The 19,505-nt window shown below is 38.2% G+C and overlaps 1 protein-coding gene across 1 annotated transcript in view; it reads right to left on the bottom strand.

Moving 5' to 3' along the window:
- The window catches only part of LOC146003835 (homeobox protein engrailed-2b-like), a 160,265-nt gene that overhangs the window by 9,237 nt on the left and 131,523 nt on the right, over positions 1–19,505 (bottom strand). The window lies entirely within an intron of this gene.

The following is a 19,505-nucleotide window of genomic DNA, read 5'->3' as shown; positions in this document are numbered from 1 at the left end:
CAGGACTTTAAGTCACACAGAGGCATTTGCTTTGTTTGGTCACGAGAAAATTCAATGACGAACGTGTTTGAAACGTACTCTCTGTCCATTTCCCTTCCTCCAAGTTCATGGAGATTTTTCAAAGCTCTAAACAAAGCAGAATGTCTGATGCCACTGTTACGTGTACAATCCAAAGCGGTCTGATCTATGTGGTCTTGCTCACTTTCGCGCCACTTTGGTTCTTTGTGGCCTTCACGCCTTGCAAACTAACAGTTGAGCATTGAAGTTTGCACCACTGACTATGTTTTTGTTGAAAGATTATTTTCAGCATATAAGATGATCCTTACAGACAAAATTGCGGAGTTTGGCTGTGGATAACATGAAAAAAGATTTTTGCCTAACCATACGGAGAAGAGTGGATTTTAATAGCAAATTTCCAATGGTAAGTTCTGCCATCGCCGTAGGGTTAGGCAACACACATAACGTTATGCAAGACAGTGCGTATTTCAGGATATAGGTGTCCCATTTTCATTGCGGGTGGCTATACCTAATGAGCATTTTTCAGGAATTTTGAACTGTTTTCAGTTTTTTTGAACCTACTCCAGGATTTTTCGAGCCTAACTTAAGATTTTTAGGACCTATTTTAGAATATTTAGAACCTATTTTAGGGTTTTTAGAGCTTATTTTAGGAACCTAAAAATTCGAGGTCTAGTTATGTCTTAACGCGTTCAAGAGCACATCTCCGTCGAAAACAAAGCTTGAAGAAAGGAAACGTAATGAACTTGATAACATCCATTCTATTCAGGCTATGAAAAAAATAGGAGGAAGCATAACGAAAGAGAGAGAGGAGGGATATGGGCGATCATTTTCTGCGACTCTTCGTTCATCAAAAGATGAAAGAAGCAAGTCATTAAACGAAACCAACTCGTTTCTTTTCTGCTATATTTTCCAATCATTTTCCTTCTCTCTCTCCCGTACCCATAATTCCTTCCGTAACTCTAATTAGGATCTTTCCAGGTGTTCGAATTCCCATCCATCAAGCGTCAACAAAGCTTTGCGGGATCTTTTCATTCATCAACGTAGCAATCATCCCCTTCTCCTCCATCCATTCTTCTTGTCTCCGAGATTGCTTTCATGAAACGTTACCTATGTCTTTGCAAAATCGGATTTGCTTTTTGTTACGAACGAGGTCGCTGCTCGCGTAATATTAAGGTCCGTAAATTTCAAAATGTACATGGGCAATGGTGGCAATAACCGTTCACTCGTCATTGCTCGCTAGTGACATCTTGCTGTGCAGCGGAGAAACTTTCAGTTTCCTTGTTGCGCTCTGTGCATGCCGAATTTCCAAATCCATTGCTCACAGTACACAAAAACAAGTTCATTACTTGAATTTGGGGCTTCTATTCTTGAGATGGCAACATTGCTTCGTTACAAAAGCGGTAATTTGCTTCATTAGTTTGTTCGTGAAGACATGCATGCGACGTAATTTTTATTGTTACAATTTTGAGACTGAATGTTTGTGCAAAACTACCAACATTACTTTCGACAGTGGTGCTGATGGAACACTCGACTTCCAGAATGGCCTTCTTGGAAACTTTCTGTTACACCGGTCTTCTGCGACTGAAGACATTCTCTGTTATAGTTGCAATCTGTTAGAGTGGTCTTCTACAAGCTGCATAATTGGATTATGGTACCCTTCTTTTGTAACACATTATTTTGCTTAGTATTAACGTATCGCTGATTCTTGGGTATGTCGTTTAAATAGTCGTTCCATTTTTAAAATATGTCGAAAGTTGAAAATTACTGTATACGTGTTTAGAATTAGTAATACAGTATTTAGAAGAAACTTTTGTATGGATTCGCTGCTGTCCAGAAATTCGCTATAGAAACTGGGATTACGGCACCTTGAAAATATTAGCAATGTCTAAGGAATATAATTAAAAAAAAAATAGTCTACTTCATCTACACATGAATCGCGATAAATGTTTACGCCATGAACAGTACAATATTGTAGCATATTCATGCAGTAGATTGCTATTGTTTAGCCATGTACAATATTGCGGCATATCTATACAGTATGCATTGCTTTTTATATATTTTTAAGAAATCTAAACTCTTCCGACCTGGCCAATTTAATTCAGGCCTTCGTTGTGGAATAAATATCACAATTTATAACACTAGTCTACAGCACAGGTAATCATACTATCCCAGTTTTCGGCACAAAAAAGCACGAATAAAACTGGATACAACTGTAGTTGAACATAATTAGATTAGGTTGAACATGAGGCTCGCTCCCATCCAACCGTTTCCCCAGCAACACACATTATGGAAACAAGCAAGTGTCGGTTCCCTGATCAGATAATCTTCTGGTGCCTGGTGCTGTGCGCAGATATCAGAATTCTTAGTTAAGTTATGAATTTACTCACACTGAATTTGAAAAGCGTGAGCTTCCTGATTGTGTTGTTTGCGGCGTAAAATTGAGCAATGGAAGCAATCCATTCCTCCAGCTCTTGTACAGTCTCAGGCAATAGTAATGGAACACGTAGATCCTGAAATATTAGTTTCCCTGCAAGGTGTTTTGTGCATTGCTTAACTTTTCGCCGGTGTGGTAGAAGTTGCTATTGAAATTGTGCTGTTATAATCCACTTTTCGCCGTAGAGTTAGGCAACACACATTGGAGGGAAGAGAGTATTTCAGGATTTAGGTGTCCCATTTTTATTGCCCGTGACTGTACTTTTGTTCTGGATTTTCGTAAGAGAATATTTCTCAGTGTTATCAGAACATGCCGCATCTACGCTACTACAGTTTTCTACATCCTAATTGTGAGAGCAGGTGTTCGCCGCATTAGTGAACATAATAATAATAATAATAATAAACGGGGGAGAGTTATTTCTGTGGACCAAGAATTACGGGTGTGTTTGCCTGCGATTCCTCCCCATATTGAACAATTGTGTAAATGTAAACAAGCCAATACTTCTCATTGAATTATAAGGGTAATAAATAACATTATTAAAATATATATGCCTGATTTGTGTATGTTCACATTGTAAGTACTACTGTAGTGTAGCTTCTATTACACTTTTGTTTTCTAAGACTAATAAATAAAATAATTAAAATATTTTATATACATGCCTGCTTTGTATATGCTTTCCCATTTCATGATTTTCTTTTTTTTGTGGATTTTCGCGGCACACCCACGTAAGTTCGCGGACACTCTTGGAGAACCGCTGGTATGGTATACATGCATGGAACCACTTTGACTCGCTAGTACACGTTCGAGTCTCCTACGCTGGAGCGTTTACAATCGAATATCATTTTAGTGTCACATATAATCGTAGTGTAAAATATCCGTCCTGGCAGTTTCGCCCACAATCATCTATTTCATTTTCATATATCACACTGTGTATTGGTAAGATAGACTAAACTACATTTTAGTTTACCCCAGGAGCGTATATTCTGGGATAGCTAGGCTATCTGCGAAGCCCAGATACTAAAATACAAAATAAAAATTGATTTACAAATGAGTATAAAATTGTTCAGTTCAGTAGAAAATATTTGATTTATTTAGCGTCGCTTTTCTGCCACTTTTGAGGATAAATGATATGATAAAATTTATGAAGGGACACTCACAAATAACACCCATGTGCAGGTCGGGATTCGAACCCGGGACTACTGGCGTCGTAGCGTACTGTGATAACCACTACGCCACGGAGGTCTGCAATTAAAAATTATTATTTTGTGATTCATGATTTGAAGTTATCCCAAAACATGTTTGAGAAAGATCTTCTTTCCTTGTTCAGAATTTGTTTTCAATGCGAACAATGGTGAGATAGCCCACATGTTGAATTCAACATACGCTACTGGTTTACCCGGGCAAGCTATTTTTGTAATGTGTCAGGGCAAGCAGTGTTCGTCGGACACTGCATTGTTTTAAATGGATCTTGTCCTTCTAATGCGAGATTTGTTATGTTTCATCGCCGTGGAAACAACCGAGTAACAGGATGTTTAACCTAATCATCATTGTTGTGTCCATAACTCTTGTATTCATCATCATCATCGTAATTGCATGTTGTTGTAATTTTTGCAGAATAGTATATGAAACATGTTAAGCCGGAAGGCTCATATATTTTTCATTTTTTTCTATTTTAGCGTTAATAATATTTTATGTGATGTCTTATTAAATACTTTTTTTTTCTTAAACAATTGTTAATACATATTCAAGTAGACTTCTTTACATATGAAATTGCACACTGTGTCCGACAGACACTGCTTGCCCGTTTACGTAAGTGAAATGGAAAATATTTTTTTTATGCCTGACCTTCTTTATCAAACAAAGTCAAATATTGTGAAATGAGAAAAAAGAGAGAAACAAACAAATTAAAAAATTAACAGGTTGGCCGGTTAAGGGGTAAGTTTCAACTTCACTCTGTCTTTCACCTCACGATCCATATTTGAGGGCTCAATACCACAGACAAATTACGGTTATACCTGTACTACTGGGCTTCGAGCTTATACCGCTTGTTTTGCCTGTTCCAGCGTTATTCGCTCTATCGAAGAAACTCTCGATTCCTTACGCTATCTAACGGCGTCCGTGCGAACTCTTTGCCGCTCGAACGAAATCCTCTTCCTGCAGCACTCTGTGCACAAGATATCTTTGATTGTGTGCAAAAACTTCCAGTCTGTGGTTCGATTAACCTTCGGCGAATCAATAAACGATCGGGTGCTTTGGGAGACGGTATCCTTGAAGACAAAAGCGCCCGATTAATAAATCGGCGAATAAAGACGTTATTTATATATAAATCGAACGTTCATTTAAGCAGCACGCGTGTTGCTTCCATCAAGCGAGAACACACGCCGTGACCCATCCTTCATTATCGCCTTGATTTGCGGAACCCCCTTCCCTGTGAAATCGCGCGAACCTTTTCCTGGTAATCACTTACCCCCTCCCCCTCCCTTCCTCCTTGCACTCTGCCCTACCCTCGCCGGCGACGCCTGCTCCCTGTCCCATCTCGACTCGGGTGGTCCAGGAGGAGCAGCATCCGCCTCCGAGAAGATGATGCCGGCGAGAAGGGTTGCCAACCGACTACGATTTTCACTGACTGTAAACGTTTCCGGAATCCCACTGAGGTACTGATGTGTGGATTTGTAACCGCTGAAAGATTTTTACAGAACCCTACTGGTAGCGTAGTGGTTAAACCTTGACACTTCAAAATTTTATTTCGTATGTGGTTTGGTTTGTATAGAAAATAGGCCGCGCATAGCTGCAGAGAAGGGGGGGGGGGATCGAGTGGGCAGAGCTTGCCCTACAAGGATATATGCAAGGATTAGTCAAGTTGTGCATAAAGTGGACTTAAAACATCATTATTATTATTATATAATAATCAAAAAGAATTAAAATATTAGGTCTCTTCTTGCCCTCATAGGATGACCGAATTTCTCTAAAAATCAAGTGTATAGAAAAAGAATTTCAAACGAATATGCTCTTTATCTGCTTATCCGAAAAAAAATTAATTCTGACATTTCGACAATAGGATCAAAACTTCATTTTTGAATAACTTAAAATTGCAATAATACGAAAAAATTTTGCACATGAATGCATATGATTCTCACATTTTAAACTTTACTTTCGATCGTTATGAAATTTTATTAAAGTTTTTCGGATGAGCAGATAAAGAGTTTTAATCCTCATTGTCGCTACTACTCTACTTAGAAATCGACATCACATGAGCAACGCTAGCGCACTGTAGTCAAGATATCCTTGGTTTGAGTCCCACCGTAACTTTTTTTTTTTTAAGGATGAGGACAGTGGCGTGTCCAAGGGGATGTTGGTGGGGTTGTAACCACTCCCCCTGTGTCCCAGTATTCCTAAAAAAAAAAACACCAATGGCAGGAAAAGATTACAAAACTACTACTAAAAGGTATACGTACCCCCCCCCCCTTTTCGAAAATCCTGGGCACGCCACTGGATAAGGAGACCGAGACCAGACACTTGGAAACCGTGAACAAGACGAGACTGAGACTTTCTATCTGACAGTCGGTCTCGTTAGAGTCTTTAGTCTACCCAATGGTGCAGAGGTTCTTTGTGAGTGTCTCTTCATATATTTCATCCCTCATCCTCATCGTCGTCAAAAGTAGCATGAAGGTGGCGTAAAATAACCTAATACATTTAATTCAATCAATCATGTAAATCTGTGCTGAGCGTTCGCATCGATCTTTGACGAAATGTTTTTTCTTGGAATGTACGTAGCATTCAAACGATGCATCAAACAGAGAAAACTCTTTGAGAAGTATTGCTTGCCACTGGCTTATACGCCGTGAAAGTTTGTGTATGTTCTTTATATCATGTATTTCGAGAGACGAGACGTGACCGAGAACGAGAGAGGCATTTATCGAGAATGCCAAGCCTCGTATCGATATCATCCCCAAGAACATTGATTTTTACAGTTACCTGGATTATCTGCCAAAAAGGAATATGAGTTACAGAAATTGCAGTGTGCTTTAATGACACATAACAATGGCACTGTCTGTGTAGGAATATGTTTGGTTATTTTCCGATATCCACGATTTGCAACCCTGCGGGTGTGCAACATGAATGAATGGACTTTGGTAGAGAGGATCGAGAAACGGAAGAGTATGAGGAAGGGACATTGTGTTCCTTGCAGATCAGATGAAACTTTTGAACCCTGCTGTACCGACACGGCAACCCGGGTGGTCTAAAAAGAGGGGCGGGGCTGTTAAGATCCAGATGGGAAGGGGGGTGAGGGTGTAAATGAAGAAATGTACTTTTGTTCCCTTCCTCAATTCGGTAAATTCCAGATTTTCATTCCTGCGGGGTCAGCCGACACGTTTTTTCGTGTGGTCTCTTGTACCGTTCTCCCTTCTCGACTATAGTGCCCAATATGTCACAATTTCTTGCCCTAAAGTGTGTTCTGTTGTTCCCTTTAGTTTGTGGTGGAATGAGCTACAAAGCTAGGGATCCAAGGTTCGAAACTTTGTTTCCCCCATTTATATCACATGAGTTGTCGTTCATACTCAAAATGGTCTAAATGGAAAAAAGTAAATCAATTCGGATTGCACTCACGAGGGAGGTTATCTAAGTGTTCCCCTCCGATTTCCATGAAACGTGGCAGGTGTATAGAGGGGCCCAAAGGAAGAAATACGTGTTTTTTTCTTTCGATTAAAAAACTGTTTTAGGGGGCAACCGCCCCCCCCCCCCGCCCAAATGTCAAGATGAGATGAAATTGAAGTGGGGATCTGACCCCGAAACCACGTAAATATGGCATAGGAAGAAACAGGGGGCATAGGATTCCTCTATACACCTGCCAAATTTCATGGAAATCGGAGGGGGACACAGAGGTCAGATCCCCACTTCAATTTGTCCTCATTTTGACATTTAAGGTGGGGTTCCCCCTAGAACAGTTATTTCGCCGAAACAAAAAAACACGTATTTCTTCCTTTGGGCCCCTCTATACACCTGCCAAGTTTCATGGAAATCGGAGGGGGACACTTAGATAACCTCCCTTGTCAGTTGTCGATTGGTTCGTTACGGCTAAAATTGGAATTCAATATTTTATTCGTATCGTAGCCTCGGATCCAGAAGGATCCAGGTTCGAGTTAAAGCATGGGTGCTTCTTTCTGAGTGTCCTTTCACCAACTTCATCTCTTCATCATTCATGCTCATAGACAGAGAAAAGGGACATAAAGTAAGAAATCTTGTACAGTCTGTGACATAATTATTGACTATAATCAGAAAGTTATAGAAAATACGTCCAGTGGGTCAAGCAGTTAGTAATAGAATGTACGCTTACAAACCTAATGTAGATTCTTACAGTACAGTAAGCTTGTGAAAAGTGAGTAAGTATACATTACTCGTATTCGTTGGAACAATTCACTTTTTGCTGGGGCGTGACCACTGTCTGGCAATTGAGTTGTACAGCGAATATTGGTAATGCAGATGAGTCTTCTCTGAAAGCAATAATGATAATTGAATTTTTGTTATTTAACATGTGACTATATCTTCATTGCAATAAGATTCATACTTTCTGACAGCCTGTAAAACATGGGAAGAAATAGGAATAAAACCCCGTAAATACACGCTGAAATAAGGGATTTTGGGTGCAAAAAAGAGCAATTGATACAAGAAAATGTCATAAAATGAATTTATATTGTATTTTTCTTATTATTTTTACATAGAAGTTTTAACCTTTTGAGGTTAAGCGCCGAAGTAAAACTGCTGATACAAGCACATGTTCGAGTCATGAATTTCGCTTGGCGATTAACACGCTAACCACTACAACAGTTGCCGGCCCCCGTGACGGGGTGGTCAGCACATCGCGCTACTACGCCATGAGGTCCTGGGTTCGTATCCCGGCCTGGGCATGGATGTGTGTGATTGTTCATTCATCAATTTCATCATATTATCTCCATCTTCGCAAATTAGCCAAAAGTGGCTCAAAAAGCAAAGTAAAATAAAGCAAATCAATCAATCACTACAACAGTTGGCGGCAAAAACAGAACGAAATAGGAAGCTAATGTAAAACTGTGGAAAAAGGCATTTTTTGATGTAAACACAAAATCTTCAAAATTAATTTTATGCAATTAGGCTGGAGCAACTTGATATTAATTTCCATATAAAAGTTTACCCTACATTAAATTGACAAATAGGGTAGCATACGTTCTGTAATTAATTCTGTAATTAATATCAAGTTATATTCAACATGCTGACTCGGTTTTCTTTAAGAATTACAAGAGTTCCAAATTGAGTGATTTATCTTATACACACGCACATTTGTGTGCGTTTGGGGAGATGTCTGTGTGTGTACATTACTGCAGCAAGATCAGTCCACAAATGTTCACGTGAATCTGTTGACAAACAACTCATATATATATATATATATATATATATATATATTAAAAAAAGGGAGCAATCAGTAGTTTGGCGATCCGACCGCTCATTCGCCCAATTATTTAGTATATAGCTCAACACGCCATTAATAAAGTAAAATATGACCACATTTTCGTTCCTCTTTTTCCCGGCCGCGTCATTTTTTATCACCCTCCGTTTTACCTTAATTAATGTGGACTTTCTTTGTCGTGGCAATTGCACATTTCTCAAAGGCTCGCCCGACCGCTGTTCCCCCTCCACCCCTCTCTCTCCCTCCCTCCCTCTCTGGCGTGGTAATGACGCCGTCAATATTTTGGGCCAATTAACATACGTTCTGGAATGCCGCAAATTACTATTTTTCCCGCCCGAAGCAAAACCCGTTTCGGGAGATCCGAGAGAAAACAATGGGGAGGATTTTCTGGCTAAAGTGCCCGTAGCGGAGGACGCCAGCCAGCAGCGATCGAGTCACAGGCTATCGAGTTAAGATTCTCCTGTTCGACCGTTGATGCGAAGGGACAAGCAATATTTATAGGGACCACCCGAATATAAGTGCCTTGGGGGGCAGAAAACACATACGCAAAAAGCTAAGAGTCACTAAACGCTTTATTCTTCACGACAGATCAGCCATTTAGACGCTGACGAGTCTGCACGTACGACCGTTTGACATTCGTTTTCTTCTTCTTCGTTGTCGTTTTCTTTCTCTTCTTCTACCCAGTTCCTGAAAGTCGACTCGTAAAAATTTCGGGCGAGCTGTCCCTCTTTAACTGTGAGCATTGAAGTCTTTTGTTGTGTTACAGTAAAATACTTTGCCAAATTGCCACTTTTGTGAAAGGTTAGTCCGAAACGGTAGTAATGCTTGAGAATAATGTCCTCTTTGACATTCATTTTCTTTGACGGAAGCACTGGTTATTTTTACACTGAACAGAGGCGAATTTAGTGAACCAATGGATCTATGAAAGACTGTGTTAACAATCAAAGCTTAGGTATGAGTTTTAAGGCTCCGAACAATCATGTCCAAGGGTGGAATAATGGAATTGAACCTCGAGAACTAGGTAGGTTTTGATCGGTTCTGGAATGATGTAAACTAACAATACGGATAGATGAACTTTCCTTAAAAAATGTGAAGGTGTAAAAAATGTACTCAAAATTTAGATTTTCTTTTTCCTTGTACAGTGGGATCCTTGAGTATTACCGTGCAAATTGTCCATGATTATTTTCATTAATTTTTCTCTTACATCCTATGTGTTTTTAAGCGATGGATATTTATGTATGCTGGTGCAGAAGTTGTCAACAGTTTGTTTTGAGCTTTCTTTTAATTCTTGAAGCTCTTATTGGGTCAAATAAAGTAGACGAACATAGTGATGGACAATTTGCACGGTAATACTTATAGATCCCACTATACCTAGTGACTCCTGCAGTTAAGATACATTTAAATGACAGGTTAATCAATTTAAAATTAAAAAGCCACATTTCATCTCATTAATGCGTGTACTAAGCTGCCAAACTACGGTTATTATTATGTGAAAAATGCTAGTGTGATTGTACATACTATTTTACGTTCGTTTTCGTTTGTATAGTTTTTACAACTCAGTAGATGACCTTCCTATCTTCAGCAGCTGTAGACTAAGAGGTTTCCAAAATTACTCCCACTTCTGGTCCTAAGTTGGTTTCGGAGTGCTTAACGATAATTTCGTCTCTAAAAGAACGTTTTTATTACTTTTTGACGATTTAGAAGGGTGTGCGTGCATTACGCACACGAATAGTTTCTTTAATAAATAATACATTTAAAGTTATATGAGGCCCAGTCCGTCTTTGTCGCAAACAGGTCAGACCAAAGAAAGAAAATTATATTATTTACATAAAATTTCATAAAAACCTTGTTTGTGGCTGTGTGAAACAGAATTAAGCTTTTAAACCTATGAATACTAATTCAGAAATTTACAAGTGGTTTAAACTGTTTACTTCTGCACATATTTTAAAACCTAAGAATCCGTTTCCATAAACCCTCACCAAATTATGTGCAATGTGCAGGAAACAAAGCTATATTTAAAAAAAAACCTAAATAAAATATGATTCTATCTCGTTCCATCTCCATTATATAAATTGTTTTCGAAAAAAAGAAACCCCATTCTACGTGTCCATACGTTTCCGTGAAAGGCAATATTCAAGTTGAAAAATGAAGGAATATATATTACTCCATTTCTTGTCCGGCGACTTTCTAAACATCGCAATTATTTATTGATTCTTTGTCGCGGAAGAAACATATTTACTTAGCAAAGTGCCTGCTCGCCGAGGCCACCCAAGTTGAAAGTAAGAAAAACAAAACAAAAATAACAATCCTTTGGTTCTGCACGAATTTATGTTAGGCATTATTAAAATGACGTGAGACAATCTTCTACGTAAGATGGATGTTGAACTTGCAGCTGAGTTAACACGAAATATCCACAGTATACTGCTTACGAGCTTCTTTCTTTTCTTTATTTTTTCCCAAGGCTCTTCAATGGCGTCGACTAACCTCAGCACGTTTAGCCAGTGAAGCGATGCAGTTTGTTTTTTGGCAAATGTTTTTTTGTTTGATCGTGGGTGATTGTACTCTGTGATTCGTGAGCATTTTAAAGGAATTTGTACATGATTTCATATTCATAGAAACTAGTTTTTGCCCCTGTATATTTATTCTAACATTGCACAAAAACTATGTCTCTCGTTACATTTTTTAGTTCATAAAATCCCCATGTTCCGAAACAAGTTAGTGGTTTTTCCACTCACTCGAAAATTTACAAATACTACACTGAACTAACTTTAGGTTTTTTTTATGATATAACATCACTGTGCAACATGTGTATGTACACTCCTGTACAGATAAAGTGACACATACTTCAAATGTCAAACCTTATAAAATGTGCCACTTTATGTAAACAGGAGTGTGCATAAGTATTCAACCAATCATCGTTCACTGCCTTAAATTGATCCAATCGTTATGCACCCGCCTTGCGCCTATAAGGATCATTCCGCCGACTCACCGCATGTAAAGGTCCTACGAAGAGTAGAAAATCCATGAAAATATTAAAATATTTGTAATTACATTTGAAAAACTGAGTGTGATAATATGAAAAAATAACAGCCTTTTCCGCGGTTTTGCGATTAGTGTAACGCCCTGCACATGTCATGGTTTCGATTTTATTTTTAGCTCTAAAGTAATCGAGCTAATCGGAACTATACTTACATTTCAAAGTGGGATCCGAATCACTCTGTGCCGCCACCAGGTCTTCAACCCGGGACCTCCGACGAAGTCGTCTTGGTTTCTTATAAATAGACCTCGGATTTTTACGTTCTAAAAAGTGTGCTTTTAGGTTTCTAAAATAGGCTCTAAAGATCCTAAAATAGGTTCGAAAACCCTAAAATAGGTTCTAAAAATTCTAAAATTGGTCCTAAAACTGTTAAGTTAGGCTCGAAAAACCCTGAAGTAGGTTCAAAAAACTTAAAATAGTTCAAAATTCCTGAAAAATGCTGATTTGCTATAGTCACCAGCAATGAAAATGGGACACCTATATCCTGAAATAAGCACTATCTTGCATAAGGTTATGTGTGTTGAGTTGCCTAACCCTACGGTGATGGCAGAACTTACCATTGGAAATTTGCTATTAAAATCCACTCTTCGCCATATAGTTACGCAACAATCTTTTCTCATGTTATCCATAGTCAAACTCCGCAATCTTGTCTGTGAGGATCATCTTACATGCTGAAAATAATCTTTCAAAACATAGTCAGTGGTGCAAACTTTAATGCTGAAATGTTTGTTTGCAAGGTGTGAATGCCAAAGCACCGAAGTGACGCGAAAGTGAGCAAGACCACACAGATCAGACCACTTTGGATTGTACAGGTAACAGAGGCGCCGGATATTTTGCTTTCTTTAGAGCTTTGAAAAATCTCCATGGACTTGGAGGAAGGAAAATCGACAGACAGTACATTTCAATCACGTTAGTCATTGAATATTTCATGACAAAACAAAGCAAATGCCTCTGTGTGACATAAAAATCCTGTAAAACCTTTAAAAATATATAAAAACCTTAAAATAGGCTTGATTTAGGCGCATAAACCTAAAATAGGTTCTAACAAGCAAAATAGTTTTTTAGGCACTATAAAAATTCATCAGTTGTTGCGTTTTTTTAACGAAACGCCGACATAACTTATTATTTCTTACATACCCGTAAAGGAAAAAAATAGATTAAAAACCTAAAATACGAGGTCTACTTATAAAGTACAAATATTTCTTCCTATTTTTCCTCACCAGTTTCAATACAGTTTTCCGTTATCATAATGGCGATAGATCTAGTGAACACAAAAATATCTGTATAAAATAACAATGCCGAAGAGTAATTCAATATTCTTTTCAGTGGACGTAAAAACGGGTGTCAACGAGTTTCTTCTTTAAAAATAATGGAAATAAGCAACTAGGCTCAAAGCAAATCTGTCTTTTCTTTGCATTTTTCTTAGTGGTCGTGTCCTCATTGGCAAGGCGAGTTGCATCTCTATTAACCGAATGATTCGTATTCGTGAGGCTGCGTGTTCAAACTTCATGACCTGTCCGTTTCCACTCCAGGTGAATTCTAGGTGGTATATGTGAGGAACACCTGGATGGCCCCTCATTTTCCTTCCCTCATCAATCACTGCTTCAAGTTTCCTGTTATCCAATTATTAGTATGAATAGGCTACATATGTAAAAACATATGCAAAAACATTAGCAATTATTTCCATTCCTCTACAACCAAAATTTCCACTTTGTGTGTATGTGTACCAGAGGCGCAACCACGACTTTTTTTGCCTGGGGGAGCAAGTACCAGGATAAACGTACGAATAATAACAATAATTTTAATAATAATAATGCTAATAATAATAATTTTAATAATAATAATAATGTTATTATAACATTATTATTGTTATTGTTATTATTCATTTGCTATATTTTACTTCGCTTTTGTGCCACTTTTGGCTAATTTGCTAAGATGGGGATGAGTGATTATATGATGAAATTGGTGAATAAATACTCACAAACATCTATGCCCAAGCCGAAATTCGAACTCAGGACCAACATTATTATTATTATTATTATTATTTGTGGTGGTAGTAGTAGTAGTATTAGTATCAAAGACGTTATTACCCTTGTAAATTATGCAAAAAGGCGGTAGCATTTGTGTTCGAACAAACGATTTCAATCACTTTTTCAACACGTTCAATTTCACAAATAATGGAAAACAAGCACACATACTATTTTTGAAAGACAGAAAATGCTTGATAAATGCATTTCAAATATTATTCTTTTTTACGTTAACATGCATAACTTTCATGCACGATATATGTTTCACACATATGCAACATGGAGCGACGTGGACACTATAAATTGTGTACGTATTCGAAGTTTCTTTAATACATATAATATTATTTAAATACATTACACAACCAATTCATCCATTTCACAAATATTACATAAATTGTCTCTGAAATGTGTACGCTCCCTTTCCTCAAAACAATTGTTCATGCATTTAAAAGAAAATCAATTAAGACAAGTCTTATTTCTCTGTCTGGTAATTTACAATGCTTCACAGAGAACAATGATAGACTGGGAGCGAAGCGAGCAAGAAAATTTTTGGATCGAATTTTTTTGCAGGCTGAAATCAATGTTGATTTAATAGACCGCAAATAATTTCACGGGACGCCAATGCATTACTCTTTTACAACTTTGGTGACTCCCCGATAGTGTAGTGGTAACATCGTCGCCTTGTGATCAAGGGGTCCCGGGTTCGATACCCGGTGGAGGCACATGGCACAGTGGTTCGGATCCCACTTTAAACTTTGGGTCAGTCCCGATTAGCCTTTCTGTGCGTAAATCAATCAGTCAACTTTACAACTTAATTTCATTTAGATCGTTCGATGCCCAGGGCCGACTACCACCGTCCTCGAGCTACGGTCCTGAACTTGATAAGATTAATAAGAAAAAAGGCATTTCGAGCGAAGCGAGCAAAAATAATTTACGAAAAGTATTTTTATTTGTATAAAATTCGAAGTTGGGGACGGTAATTACCCCCTGCAGCTACACTTGGCCGTCAATGTTTGCCCCCTAGAACTCATTTTCGTCCAAGGTTGGGCGGGGGGCAATGCCCCCCTTTCCCCCTGTGGTTGCGCCACTGATGTGTACAAGTACTACTCTCAAACAAGCCTCAATATCTTCATAAAATTAGCTTAAACCTAACGTGTGTACCTTTTGTGTTCGTCACCTTTTTGTCTCATTACGTGTACAGTACAATGCGTAAACATTACCACGCAAATTGTTCATTGATATGTTTATTTACTTCATTCTATTCAATGCGATGTAGAACAGTTGAAACCAAATGTGATTTAAGTACACAGTACACTTTCAGTACAATTCCACCTCAATGATATCCGTATTTGAACAAATGATACAAATCAAAACAGTAATGTGGGATATGCTTCTTGTACGTAGTTCGCTGCTCTGCTCGAGTTTCCTTAGCTCGCCGCCAGTTGGCGCAATCGTGCTTCTTGTCACAGCTTTCGCGAAGGTATGGCGTAGATTGGCGCTGGTTTCTTTTATGTCACGCAGGGAAGAGGGAAAGAGAGGAAGCAAGAACACGATGAGAAAGGGGGGCTGGTAGACGGGAAGAGGTTTTCCTAGTAGATGCTTCGGGAAAGACATAATTAAGTGCACGGTGATAAATGAAGAGAGTGCACGTAGATGCCGGTGTCACTCTTGACTCATTAATTTCGTGTCTCCGTCGACAGATGACGCTGGCTTCGCGAATGCAGCGAGGAAAACAAGTTAGTTCGAGCACCAAGTTTCGGGAAAGATTTCGGGCTTGTAGAGCTACGAGGCTCAGAGTGTGACAGTTGTTGGAAATATGGCTGTCAAAATGTTCCGTAGTAAACTTCCTTGCATGTTTGCGATACTCTGTGACTATATTGTTTCTGCCTACCCGAAGTACGAGGGTAAAAATTCCTCAATTTTTTATTCCCAGGGGTGTTAGTTGAGGGTACATGATGAACTAAAATCCGTATAAAATTTGAACGGAACAAAAATATCTCGAGAATTATAAGAATTAAAAAAGAGTTCGACTTTCTTGTACACAAACATATGAATCAAAGTTACTGAAATTCACCAGCTTACAATCTAACAGTTGGGCTGAAAAGTTCGTAGGCTAACATAGTAAAAAATATTTTTTTGACAAAATTCGATTTTATTATTCAATATAGTTGCCTTCGAGGGCGATACAACGATTATAGCGGTCATACAATTTTTCGATGCCATTTTTATAGTACGATTTCTCTTTAGCCTCAAAATAGGCCTCAGTTTCGGCGATTACCTCTTCATCAGTGCTAAATTTCTTTCCAGCGAGCATTCTTTTAAGGTCTGCAAACAGGAAAAAGTCACTGGGGGCCAGATCTGGAGAATATGGTGGATGGGGAAGCAATTCGTAGTCTAATTCATATAATTTTGCCATCGTTTTCATTGATTTGTGACACGGTGCATTGTCTTGATGAAACAGCACTTTTTTCTTCTTCAAATGGGGCCGTTTTTTCGTGATTTCATCCTTTAAACGCTCCAACAACGCTATGTAATAATCGCTGTTGATGGTCTGGCCCTTTTTGAGGCAATCGATGAATATAATACCATGCGCATCCCAGAATACTGATGCCATAACCTTGCCAGCCGACTGTTGCGTCTTTCCACGCTTTGGATTCGGTTCATCACGTGCAGTCCACTCGGCTGACTGTCGATTGGACTCTGGAGTGTAGTTATGGAGCCATGTTTCATCCATTCTAATATATCGACGGAAAAATTCGTGTTTATTACATTATTATAACATTGCTCCGAATCATCAAAACGTTGTTGCTTTTGATCGATTGTGAGCACGCGCGGCACCCATTTTGCACACAGCTTTCGCATGTTCAAATATTCATGCACAATATGTCCAACACGTTCCTTTGATATTTTTAAAGTCTCAGCTATCTCGATCAACTTCATTTTACGATCATTTAAAATTATTTTGTGGACTTTTTTGATGTTTTCGTCGGTAACAGCCTCTTTGGGGCGTCCACTGCGTGCATCGTCTTCGATGCTCATTTCGCCTCGTTTAAATTTAGCAAACCACTTCTCAACGGTTGATTTTCCTGGTGCAGAGTCCGAATAATGTTCATCAAGCCAAGCCTTGGCTTCAACAGTATTTTTTTTTTTTGCCAAAAAGCAATGCTTTATTAACACACGAAATTCTTTTTTATCCATTTTTTCACAATAACAAAAGCTGCTTCACTCACAATGCTATATCTCACGAACTAATTATCCGGCAGCTATGAAATTTATACACGTATCTTTTGAAGGTTAGTACTAAGTAAAAATCACATGGATTTAATTCTAGTAACGCCATCTATGAGTCAGCCTACGAACTTTTCAGCCCAACTGTTAAGCTTGGATGTAAGTTGCATAGTAGAGTGGTTATTGTAACGTGTAGGAATCATATAGCAGCTGCGTCGTCAGAGAATCGGAATCACGGTAATGACTACTAGCGTTCTTCCTCTTTCATTGTTTTCACATTTCTCCCTATCTCTTTTTCTTTCTTTCCTCCTGTGTTCCTCACTGTTCTTCGTTCTATCTCTGTCTTTCTTTCTGGTTGCCTGCCTTTTATTCTTTCTTTCCTCCTCTATTGCGTTAAGTGCACATTTCCTTCTTCCTTCCTCCGATTCTCCATCTCTTCTTGCTTTCTCTTTCTTTTTTACTAATTTTCTCTACTTCTTTTTCATTCTTCCTTACTTCTGTTCCTCTAAATTCTATCTGATTGCTCTATCACTTTGAATTTGTCTCTCTATCTTTCCACTTCTTCCATTATTCTTTTTTCTTCTCTCCCTCTGTGAATCTAGCTCTACTATAAATGATTCTTAACACGTAGTATACCGTGTTAAAATTACCATAAATTTTGCAATATTCTATCGATAAAATTTAACGTGACGCAACCGTTTTTAATTTAAATTTGAATATGTTACGCTGCATAAAGATAGACAATGATTATGTATATGGTAGTTGCGTGCACTAGAAATATATCTTTAAACACTCAATCATGAAAATTGCATTAATTTAGGTAACTAGGGCTGTGATGGCTATAAATACTTCTAAAACAGCCATTATCATTATAGTTGGATGGCAGAGGAAATTTCTCCACTTTTACAATGTAGACTTTTGGGCGGTCAAGAGATTAAACCTCAGAATATTTCACTATAGACTCAGGGCTCACCTCAGCCAATCGTTGACGACGCCTTTTACTCTCAGCGGATATTACCTTCCACGAATTTGTAACGCATAGATGTAGACCTTTTTAGCTTGAACGTCAAGTAAGACTAATAGTCTAGTTTATACACGTACATCGACATATTTTTTACACCATTTTTTTAAATTTTGTGTAGACTTTCTAGTAGTTTTTAGAAATAAAACTCACGGCAGGATCATACACGAACTTCGGTTTTGTGACACCCTAACTGTCGTAAATTTTGAGTTTTTGAGCAGGTTTTTCTTTGCAGCTGCTGGATATATTTTACAGCTGGTTCGTTATTGCAATGTGTTACGTTCCTTTCTGCGTAATCAGTTACATGCCTGATGCATGCCGGGAGAATGGTGACTGGATGGCATACCTTCTCAGTGTATAGGACTGAAGAAAACTCGAACATATAGAAGTCTACTTCCAATAGTTTATTTTCTTTAGTACTTCGTTACAACAACTGGAGTATGAAATGTGCGGAAAGAAAATTATTCGCAATGATTCAGTCCGTTGGGACGTCTAGTATATGAATGGAGTGCTGTAGGAACCACTATCTTCTTGGGCACCTACGTGGACTTGAGCCCACTCAGGAAGCGAGACGGAAACGCGACGCTGTTTTGGAGACGAAGAAGATAATTGATTTAGACTGAACTCCGAGACAGAAATCCCTCGGTTTTTATACTAGCTTATTGAATATCGTACTGTACTCCTACGATGTATATTCGTAATGACAAACCTATGAAGCAATTCGGTAAGAATATTTGAATATACAACAATAATCTTGACAAATAATTGGAATCATATCACTTCTTTTTAAATAAATTTCTGTTAAACTAGAAAAGAATATTGTGAATGGACTTCAATTAGTGAATTACATTCAGGTGATTATGACACCATCAGAATAAATATAAATATTCCAAAATAACATTTTAGTATCATACAAGTTTCTTTGAATGATTAACTTCTATGCAAATGTACAAGTGTGCAACAAACGGAGTGAATCGAAGAGTTTCAAGATGGCGGACGCAAAATCAATTTTCTTGCCTTTACTCTAAAAACTTAGTTGCCACCAAAATTGGTGTAACAAATCCTAATCGAGTGTTAAAAATCTCCATACTTAGTGTGGTTTGACAGCCAATGGAGTAACAACGCACCAGATTGATGCTAAACGAAGCCAATTCTGCATTAACACCAAAAGCAGTGTCCTGTTACCACATTTGTTACAATGTTGTGCTTGTAGCAAATTCTGTCAATTTAAGAATAAGTTATTAAGCTGAAATTTCTACAAGTACTAGATTTTACGTTGTTCTAAGTAAAAATCGATC

Source organism: Lepisma saccharinum, chromosome 1 (genome assembly GCF_977018435.1).
Source record: "Lepisma saccharinum chromosome 1, izLepSacc3.1, whole genome shotgun sequence".
In the NCBI taxonomy this organism is placed as follows: Eukaryota; Metazoa; Arthropoda; class Insecta; order Zygentoma; family Lepismatidae; genus Lepisma; species Lepisma saccharinum.
Note: the sequence above shows the minus strand (reverse complement) of the source record. Positions and strands in the feature narration are given on the sequence as shown.